This window comes from Ursus arctos, unplaced genomic scaffold, assembly GCF_023065955.2.
Source record: "Ursus arctos isolate Adak ecotype North America unplaced genomic scaffold, UrsArc2.0 scaffold_32, whole genome shotgun sequence".
Taxonomy (NCBI): domain Eukaryota; kingdom Metazoa; phylum Chordata; class Mammalia; order Carnivora; family Ursidae; genus Ursus; species Ursus arctos.
This window is the reverse complement of record NW_026623008.1, coordinates 27,199,583-27,209,318: the sequence shown is the minus strand read 5'-3', so window position 1 is coordinate 27,209,318 and position 9,736 is coordinate 27,199,583. Positions and strand designations below refer to the sequence as shown.

General features: G+C 54.4%; 1 pseudogene; it reads left to right on the top strand.

Annotated features, from left to right (window-relative positions):
* Positions 1–4,401: 4,401 nt before the first annotated feature.
* On the top strand, positions 4,402–9,493 carry LOC113268193 (60S acidic ribosomal protein P1-like; annotated as a pseudogene).
* The last annotated feature ends 243 nt before the right edge of the window (positions 9,494–9,736 follow it).

Below are 9,736 nucleotides of genomic sequence, written 5' to 3'. Positions count from 1 at the left end.
AACCAGTGTGCGTGCACACGTCTGCCCCTCAGCTCCCCACCCTCCCTGAGGGAGGAGGCAGGGAGGGGCGTCCTCGGACCCTGGGACCCTGGGACCCTGACACCCGTCCTGCCAGCCCTGGCGCCTGCGCCCGCGCAGCCCCTCCCCCCACGCAGCGCTCCCTGACTGGCACCCGAGTTAATAAGTGTTGCTTTTCTCCTATTCTACTCAGGCCTGTGATGGAAAATCCTTGGGCTGGAAGTGAGCCCCGAATCGATAGTCCATTCCATTTAACAGGGTGGCTGTCACCATAACGAGATAAAAGTGGATTAACTTCTGCGCTGCTGCCGCGTCCACGGGGAGCCCATCTGTTCCCTGCACGGCCAGCCTGGCTCAGAGCGGCAGCTCAGCCCCACAGGACCTGGCCACGGGGGCTCCAGCCACGGTGCGGGATGGGGGGACCACAGGTCAGAGAAGGCTCTAGACTGGGACCCAGACAGGGTCCAGAACGGCGCTCAGGACAAGTGCCAGGTGGGATCACGGTGGGCTCGGGACAGACATGGGGACAGGGAGGAGGACAGCACAAGATGGGGGCCAGCTGTGGGCCTATGGGTCCAGGATGAAGATCCAGTGGAACCTCTGAGAAGCCTGAACTCTCCCAGACCTTCATGTGGCTGAACAGTATCTGCCAAGGCATGAATTCCAGAAGCTTCTTGGCCTGGACGCTCCGGGAACCACACATACTACGTGAAGTCACTTCAAGAAAAGGCTCTCCCACTCTCCTAAGGCCTGAAGGATAGAAAAGGCTCCCACTGCAGCAAGAAGGATGCAGGAGAAGCACCAGGAAGAACTTCCCGAGCACGAGGGTAAGCACTTTCACGAGCAGACGACCAAATGTTCACCTCTCCGGGATTTGCCCTAGCTTTTGCCGATTTTTAATCCTGGGTGTCAGGAGCAAACTAAAATGGAGAGTTATTCAGTTAAGCCCTACTCAGTTTCTTTTTATTTTTCTATAGCGCATACTGTCAAGATATTTTCCCATTTGGTCTTCTTTTTATTTTTTTATTTTTTACTTTTTTTAAGGTTTATTTATTTATGTGAGAGAGGGACAGAGAGACAGAGCATGAGTGGGGGAGGGGCAGAGGGAGAAGGAGAGAATCTCGAGCAGACTCCAGGCTGAGCTCTGAGCCCAACGTGGGGCTCAATCCCATGACCCGAGATCGTGACCTGAGCTGAAACCAAGAGAAAGATGCTTAACCGGCTGAGCCACCCAGGCGCCCCCAGTCTGCTTTTTAATTTTGGGGTTCTCTGTTTACTTCACCAGTTCTCCCAGCCCTGTCTGTGCCTTCCTTCCTTGTTTCCTTGGGAAGGCCCACCACATCTGGAAATAATCACCTGTTTCTTCTAGACCTTTTATGATTTCATTTTTTATATTAACATTTTACCCACTGGGAACTTGCATGAAGTCGGTTTCCTTATTTTTCCCAAGTGATTAACAAATTGTCCACCTCCATTTCTACACGAATTTGGAATGCCACTTTTATCATTTATGAGGGTCCGATTTTGGACCTCTCTCGTCCTTTGTTAATTTCTGTGCTAACCGACTCGGGTTTTATTAAGGATAGCTTGTGATCTATTTTGATATTTGAGAACGTGTTTCTCTTTCACATCGATGGCCTTATGCCTATATTATTTAATCGCTGTGTAAATGCTTTACTTAATGTGTGAACTTTACCAGTGAAGGTACCAGAAAGTCGTACCACCTGAAGCCTGTGGTGACTGCTTTTGAAATGTAAGCACCAGTCCCCAAATAGTGTCTACATTCAGGTTACTAAGGACCCCTCCCCCTTTTTGCTGGAGCAGTGTGAAGGCATCAGAGCTGAAGCCCTGGGGACACCCCCCCCCATGCAATCTTAAGAAGGGAAAGAGAGATATGGGATGTGCATATCCCAAGGCTCCCTCGGGTGTGCGGGATGGACAGACCATGAGTCCTGTGCTGGCTTGGGTTCCCTAGAAGCCAACTCTGAGACAAGGATTTGAGTGCAAGCAATTTCTTTGGGAGGCATCCCAGAAACCCAGCAGGGGAGCAGGGGAGTGAGGCAGGGCGGGAGGAAGCAGAGACGTGTGCCTTCAGCAAGCCGGTTACTACAACGGAGCATCATTCGACTGGGGACCTCGGGGACTTATGTAGACAGACCCCGGGCCTCAATTATCACACCCACGGGGGAAGGAGCTGGGGCATTTATACACCTCAGTCACTGGCCGAGAGGGCAACTGAGAAGCAGGGAGGGCTCCAGAGAAACTCTGCAGGCTTTTGGAAGTAGGGCAGGCAGCAGGCCCTACTGGATGGAAGGCCCAGGGGGTCTGGGCAGGGCGCCGACCAGTGAGGAAGCAGGTATGGTGGCACAGGAAGAGGAAGAGACACAATAGGGCAAAGGAAGGAGAAGGGAGAGTCAAGAGGCCTTTAGGAAGCAAAACGGACAGAGCCTGGGGACCTGACACTGTGAGGGCATGGGAGGGAGAAGAGACTGGGGTGACCCTGGGATTTCTGGCCTGGAAGACAGGATGGATGATGGAGGGAGGACCTAAATGGAAAACCCAAGAGGTAGCGCCAGGATGGAGTCCGGAGAGTCAGGGAGATGTCCAGGAAGCAGATAGGTACACGGGCCTGGGGCACAGCTGGCAGGTAAGGAGAGCATGGGGAGTCGTCTCTGAAGCCATCGAAGCTGGGCGTGTGGATGAGAAGGGGCCATGCTGAGGAAGGATCCAGGCCCGGATCGGAGACGGGGTGTGCAAGGCCTCAGCGAACACCCCACAGATGCGCAGAAGCGATTGTGAGTGAAGCTCGACGTGGGCTTGTCTCCCGTCCCCCACCCACCGGTTCCCCAGTGACTGGGAGGCCCCTCCCATCTTTCTGGGGCCAGGAGGGGTGATGCCAAGGGAGAGGATGGGAGGGGAGGGAGGGGACAGTGTGATGTGGATTCCAAAGGAGCCGACAGCTGTCAAATAATATAAAACCTCATATGTTAATAATTCTTACAATTTTGCCAAAGACTTAATGGCTGGCCTGTCAAGAGCAGTGACAGAAGCTATTATGGAAACAAGATGGGAATATTTTGGAGGCAGCATCGACAGCACATCCCGTGCTGGGCCTCCAAGGACCAGGAGGAAGACAGCAGGGCCTCCTGCCCAGCACCCCCACGAAGGCCACGTGCTGGGCCAGAGAGGAGCCGGGTCATTGTGGATTCAAGCCATCGACTGTGGATTGATCACCCATGAGGACATTTTAATTAACCGTCAGATGCCAGAGCTGCCCCATCCTGCCTGTCCCCCACCCTCCCTGATGTGCAGCCACCTCCGCTCCCAACACACACACACACACACACACACACGCACGCACACGCACGCACACGCACAAGGAGCAACCAGCCAACAGCACAATCCAGCAAGAGGTAGGCCCCGGGAGGGTTTCGGTTGGGGGAGGGAGGGGCCGGCGCCTGATCTGGCTGCTCTAGGGGCTCCCAGAGGGGTCTGGCACAGCTCGAGGCCGCCAGGCGGGGGACCAGACCCAGCTCCGTAGCTGACTCACTCAATGAGCTTGGACTCCTCACGTGGTTTGAAATGCCTCCATTTCTCATGTTTAAAATGGGAACGAGAGCAGGAAGAGTAAATAAAACATATGCAAAAATGCTTTATGGAGCTTCAAAATCTCAGACTCACCGTCCTCGACTCCCAGAAGCACCTTCTGCTTCATCTTCCTGGCCTCCCCAGTCAGCTCCAGAAGGTGGCGTCGTGATCTCCAGTTCTGCTGGCGGAGACCATGCGGCGGGGAGCAAAGCTGAAGTGAGCACACATGACTCACTTGCAGAGCCAGACGGTGAGCCCCCCGCTTCTCTCCAGCCCCAGAATCTGCCTTCATGTGAGGGCTTCTTATCAGACTCATGATCATGACAGCTACCACTCGTGAGCGCTTACCCTGTGCCAAGAGTTGTGCTAAATGTGGAAATGCAGACTCGGGAACATTCTGGGGTGGGGCCTGGGATTCTGGGGCCTGGGATTCTGCATTTCTAATAAGCACACCAGGAGGTATCGGGGCTGCCAGTCCAGAAACCGTACTCTGAGTATCAAGTATCAGTGCTTTCTCTCATCCAACTGGCACAACACCCTGTTAAGAAGAAAACCACAGGCTTGGGGGGGCCTGGCTGGCTCAGTCAGAAGACGTCCAACTCTTGATCTCGGGCTTGTAAGTTCGAACCCCTACATTGGGTGTAGAGATTACTTAAAAATAAAACCAAGGAAGGAAGGAAGGAAGGAAGGAAGGAAGGAGAAAGAAAGAAAGAAAGAAAGAAAGAAAGAAAGAAAGAAAGAAAGAAAGAAAGAAAGAAAGAAAGAAAGAAAGAAAAAGAAAACCACAGGCTTAAAATGGCATTAACTGAGGCCAAGTCATCCAACCCGGGGCTTAATGCCTATCCCAGTCGCAGCTTCAACCTCCCCCAGAAAGGTAAGTCTCAACCAGTCAGCTGGGAGTTCTGTGATCGGCACACAGGAGGTAACCTGTCACCTGGGCCCTCTCCATCCCCCACACATGAAGTAACCCACCGAATGAGACCCCCTTCCCTGTTTCCACCTCAGGGCCAGTGGCCTTGCCTGAAAGAATCCTATCTTTCTTTTTGCTAGTAATTTTCTTGCCCCAACTGTCCATTTTGTACACCTCCTCGAAGTTCCCCTCTTCTCACTAGACAGGATGCCACCTGATTCGTGACTCGTGAGATCTTCAAATGTGCTCAGTTGACTTTGGTTTTTTAACAACCCCTAAGAAACCAGTACTCTTATTATCGTCCTTGTTTACAGAGGAAACTGAGGCCTTGAGAGATGGAATAACTCGATCAGGTCCCAAGCTAACCAGCAGAACCAGGATTTGAACCCAGGTCAGCTGGCCTGTGTGCCCACTTAGCCCCAGAGCTCTGTCGCCTCCCCAGCATTTGCCCAGAAGGTCAATGACCAGGGGTGAGTCTCTGAGGATGAGCGGGCCCATCTCCAAATACCATCACACGGAGAGTTAGGGCTTCAACATGGGAATTTGGGGGAGGGGGACACAAACTTTGAGTCCATAGCACCTGGTATGGGAGAAGCATATTCCCACAGGACAGACACCCCCCCAGGGGCCACTCTCCCACAAAGAGCAAAGCCACAAAGCTCCAGGCTGTCCCCAGTGCTCTCTTTCCTGCAGCCAGGAAACATAAAGACCCCCCCTCGGGGTCCCCCGGGGCCCCACCTGCCGCGGCTCCCAAGCCACTGGGCTGTGAGCCCACACGGCCTGCAGCCGCCTGCCCACGAGCATTAATTGAAAATTAATCCACTCAGTACGTGCCGACGAGCAAATCAAAGCTAAGTGTCTCAATTAGGAAGAGAAATGGAGTCGGGCACTCTTCTCAGGAGCCGGCTTATTTATGGGGATAATATCATTTTTAATGAGGGGAGCTACTAAAAGGCACAACAAATGCAACATTTAATAGAAAAATATTACAGCATTCCATCAGCGGAGTGCTGCTGGGAGGGTGGACTCGGGGCTACACGAATGCCCGGGAATCTATCTCGGGCTGTGTGGGCACCTGTGTACCAGCATCTGTGCACACGCGTGTCCGTGTGAGCAACACATCTGCGTATGTACACATGCACGCCCTCATACAGGTCCGTGTCTGGATATGTGAGCATGTGTGCACACGTGTCCGTGTGAGCACACACATCTGCGTATGTACGCATGCATGCCCGCACACGGGTCCTTGTGTGGATATGTGAGCGTGTGTGCACGCGTGTCTGTGTGAGCAACACATCTGCGTGTGTACGCATGCATGCCCGCACACGGGTCCTTGTGTGGATATGTGAGCGTGTGTGCACGCGTGTCTGTGTGAGCAACACATCTGCGTGTGTACGCATGCATGCCCGCACACGGGTCCTTGTGTGGATATGTGAGCGTGTGTGCACGCGTGTCTGTGTGAGCAACACATCTGCGTATGTACGCATGCATGCCCGCACACGGGTCCTTGTGTGGATATGTGAGCGTGTGTGCACGCGTGTCTGTGTGAGCAACACATCTGCGTATGTACGCATGCATGCCCGCACACGGGTCCTTGTGTGGATATGTGAGCGTGTGTGCATGCGTGTCTGTGTGAGCAACACATCTGTGTGTGTACGCATGCATGCCCGCACACGGGTCCTTGTGTGGATATGTAAGCGTATGTGTCTGGGCCTGGGGGGAAGGGTGAAGCATTCCTGCGTTTTTGCCACAAGAGGTGGATCTCCCACCTACCACCTAAAGTAGCCCCATTCAGGGTGCTGGGCCAGCCAGTTAAGGATTCGGAGTATTTCCAGTACTGAAGGGGACCTGGTCCGCTTAGTCCCTGGAGAATTGTAGGTCTCTGTCACCCACCTCCCCAGAGGGTCATAAAAGGGGAAATTAGACTCTGGGCCCCAGCCTCCTCTGGGGCCTCCTTGCCCATGGGAGCCATGGTGGTTCTAGCCCCCACATCACTGACAGCTGCAGGACAAGGCCCTCGGGACGCTACCACACTGCCCTAAGCTGGCCCCTGGGCCCAGCCACCCCCTTCAGCCTTGGTCTCGGGCTCAAGAGCCAAGCACTTTGCTGGCCAGCCTCAAGTCCAAGTTCCTACCCCCACTGCCCCCCTCCTCCACGCAGCTGCGGCCCGGATCCAGACCCAGGCTCCATAGCCCCCGCCCAGGACTGCCTCAGCTTCAGCATCTGTGGAATGAGGAAGAAGTTGAGGTGGGCAGCTCAGAGCCCATCCTGCCCTCCCCTTCCCCCGACGCGGCAGCACACATGGACCTGCTCGCCTCTGCTCACGTCAGAGCCCTCCTGGAGCAGGTCCCAAAGCCTGCCCTCACTCCCAGGCCCCGAGCAGCACCCCACCCCACCCCCACTCCCCACAGGCAGCTTCTCCAACCACCTCGCCCTCCTCGGGCTCCTCCTGAGATGGCAAGGTCCTCGGCATCCGATGGGAAGAGCAACAAGGCTTGCGGCCCCCCCTCAGCACATGGGCCAGAGTGGCTGGTGGTCAGCACTAGCATTATCTCTGTGACCCCGATGACAACACCCACCTCTGTCACCACCCCCCGGTCCCATACAAGCCTGTGGAGGCACACAGCAGGGATTTTTAATCCTTGTTTCTCAGAAGAGGAACCTGAAGCTCAGAGAGGTTGAGAGACTTGGCTGAGGCCACACAGCAGGTGTGAAACCTCAGAGGGTTTGCAGAGGTCCCAGATGCACCAGAAGCCAGGCGCTTGTGGCCAAGACCTGGGCTGTCCCACCTCAGAGAAACTCAGAGAAGCCTCTAAGCCAGGGGACTCAAGTTTCGCCCGGCGATGCCTTCCACCAGGGATGTGACTTCGGACTCACTCATTAACCTCTCTGTGTTTCCCTTTCTTCACTGTAGGATTTGTCAGGGTTAAAGGAGCTAATACCCATCAAGTGCTTAGAATCGGGCCTGGCACGTGATAACCCTCCTGGATGTATTGAGATGCTGTTACTAATATTAGGCCACCCTACCCCCAAATTGCTCTCTCCTTGGTCAGGCAGCAAAAATCATCCATCGAGCAGTCTGCAAAGGTCCTCAGGGCAGGGCCTACCCCTCCCCCAAACGTCTAGCATGGGCGCCAACACCAGCTTCCCTGACCTGGGCCAGGAGCCTTCCCGTACACTGCCCTCATTCACTGGCTGCGTGCTTATGTGTTCTGTGTGTGTTCTACTCGAATTTTTCAAAAGTAAAATAACAATAAAATAAAACCAAGCAGGCATTTGTGCCCAGCAGAGGGTACTAACCAGGCAGTAGTATTCGGGTGATTATCCACTTAATGTCTGCCTCCCCATGACATGACACTCCACGCGGTCAAGAACAACGTCCACGTCCTGTCCTGCAGTACCCACTGCATCTAGAAAGATGTCTGGCTGGGGTAGGTAAGCAACGATCATTGAAGAGAGGGAGGGAGCAGAGGGTGGGCTCTTCCCGGGGTGGAGATCTGAGCCTTTGAACCCTCGGTCTCAGGAGGGGAGACTCCTACCCCAAACCAGGAGCCAGAACTGGGGGCCTCTCCCTCCCTCCCAGACCCCAGGCACCTCCAGATTGACGACATTTTGAAAGTTAACTTCCCACAAAAGTCACTCTCCAGAATTAATATTTATTTCTTATGAAATTTAAATTTTTCAGTTTAATTAAATTTTTATTCATCGTGAGTTATAGATAAAAATATTTATAACTTTCCCTTTCGCGCCACTGAGAATGAGTCTTGGATGGAACCAATTACCCAGGCCTCCTCCTGGTGACTGCTCCGGGGTCAGGGGCAGGGAGGGGGGTCAGAAGGGCCAGTGGGGGCAAGAGCTGGCATCCATCTTCCCAGGCAGTGGTGTCGGCCCTGCCTCCTGCTTCCGAGCCCTGGAGGTGACTGGTAGAAGGGGAGAGCTCAGACCTACCCCACCCCCAACTTCCTGGCAAATAACTCAGTGTGAGTTGGGATCAGGGCCAGCGAGGGGCCAGAAGGAGGCTGGGAGAAGACAGGAAAGCCTGAGAATGAGAGCAAGAGAGGAGGGCAAGTCTGCAGAGACAGAGGACCCGTCTTCCCACCAGGGCGCCGAACATGGTGGAACAGCCTGTCAAAGGCAACCCATGTTGCCAGAAGATTGTGGCTATGGGCTCTGGGCTCTGGGGCCTTGAATCATTTTGTGCCCAGAATCACCGTGAGTATCCTCTTCAGTGAGGAGCTGCCTGCAGGGCGCGTCTTCAGCAGAGATGGCGAGAGGTGCGGAGGGGGAGCCCCGGGCCCTGAAGCCAGACAGGCCAGCATTTCCATCCTGGTTCCGAATGACCTGGTACATGTTACATAACCTCCCTGAACATCAGTTTCCTCGTCTGTAAAATGGGACCTGAAGATCGCATCAGATGATGTATGAAAGGCCCGACCCACAGCTGGGGTGTCATTAATAGCAGAAGATGCTGGCCCTTTCCTCAACACCGCTAAGGTGCTCGGTCCTTCCAAGGAAGCTAAGGCCGAGCTGGGGTGAGGCTCTCGCTTCCTCCGGCGGTGAGCACCGCATCCGGCAGCGCCTGCTCAGCACTCACCCGCACCGTGGCCTCCGTCTTGGAGCTGGCCCGCATCTACACGGCCCTCGTCCCGCACAATGACAAGGGGATGGTCACCGAGGATCAGATGGGTGGCCTGCCCTCATTAAAGCAGGGGGTGTAAATGTGGAACCTTTCTGGCCGGGCTTCTCGCAAAGACACTGGCCAATGTCCACATCAGCAGCCTCACCTGTAGGGGCTGGTGGAGCCGCCCCAGCAGCTGTGCTGCACCCGCAGAAGGTCCCGCTCCCTCCACCAGGGCTGCCCCAGCTGAGGAGAAGAAAGTGGAAGTGAAGAACGAAGAATCAGAGGAGTCTGATGTTGACGTGGGCTTTGGTCTTGTTGACCCCACCTCGTCTGTAACCTGGTCATTAAAAAGCTAAACTCTTTAAAAAAAAAAAAAAAAAGTAGAGGATCCTGGGCTGTCTATCCACTGACAGGGAGCTCACTACCTTACAAGGAAAGCTCATTTGGGAGCTCCATCTTCTCACTAAACCTGAACCCTTCACCCTTAAAAATGGAGCTATCTGAACCCCCTGCGATGTCACATGTGCTGCTCTGGAATACAATTCCCTCGGACACTGGAAGATCAGAACCCACTCTCAAAACTCGCCCACGTTGATGTT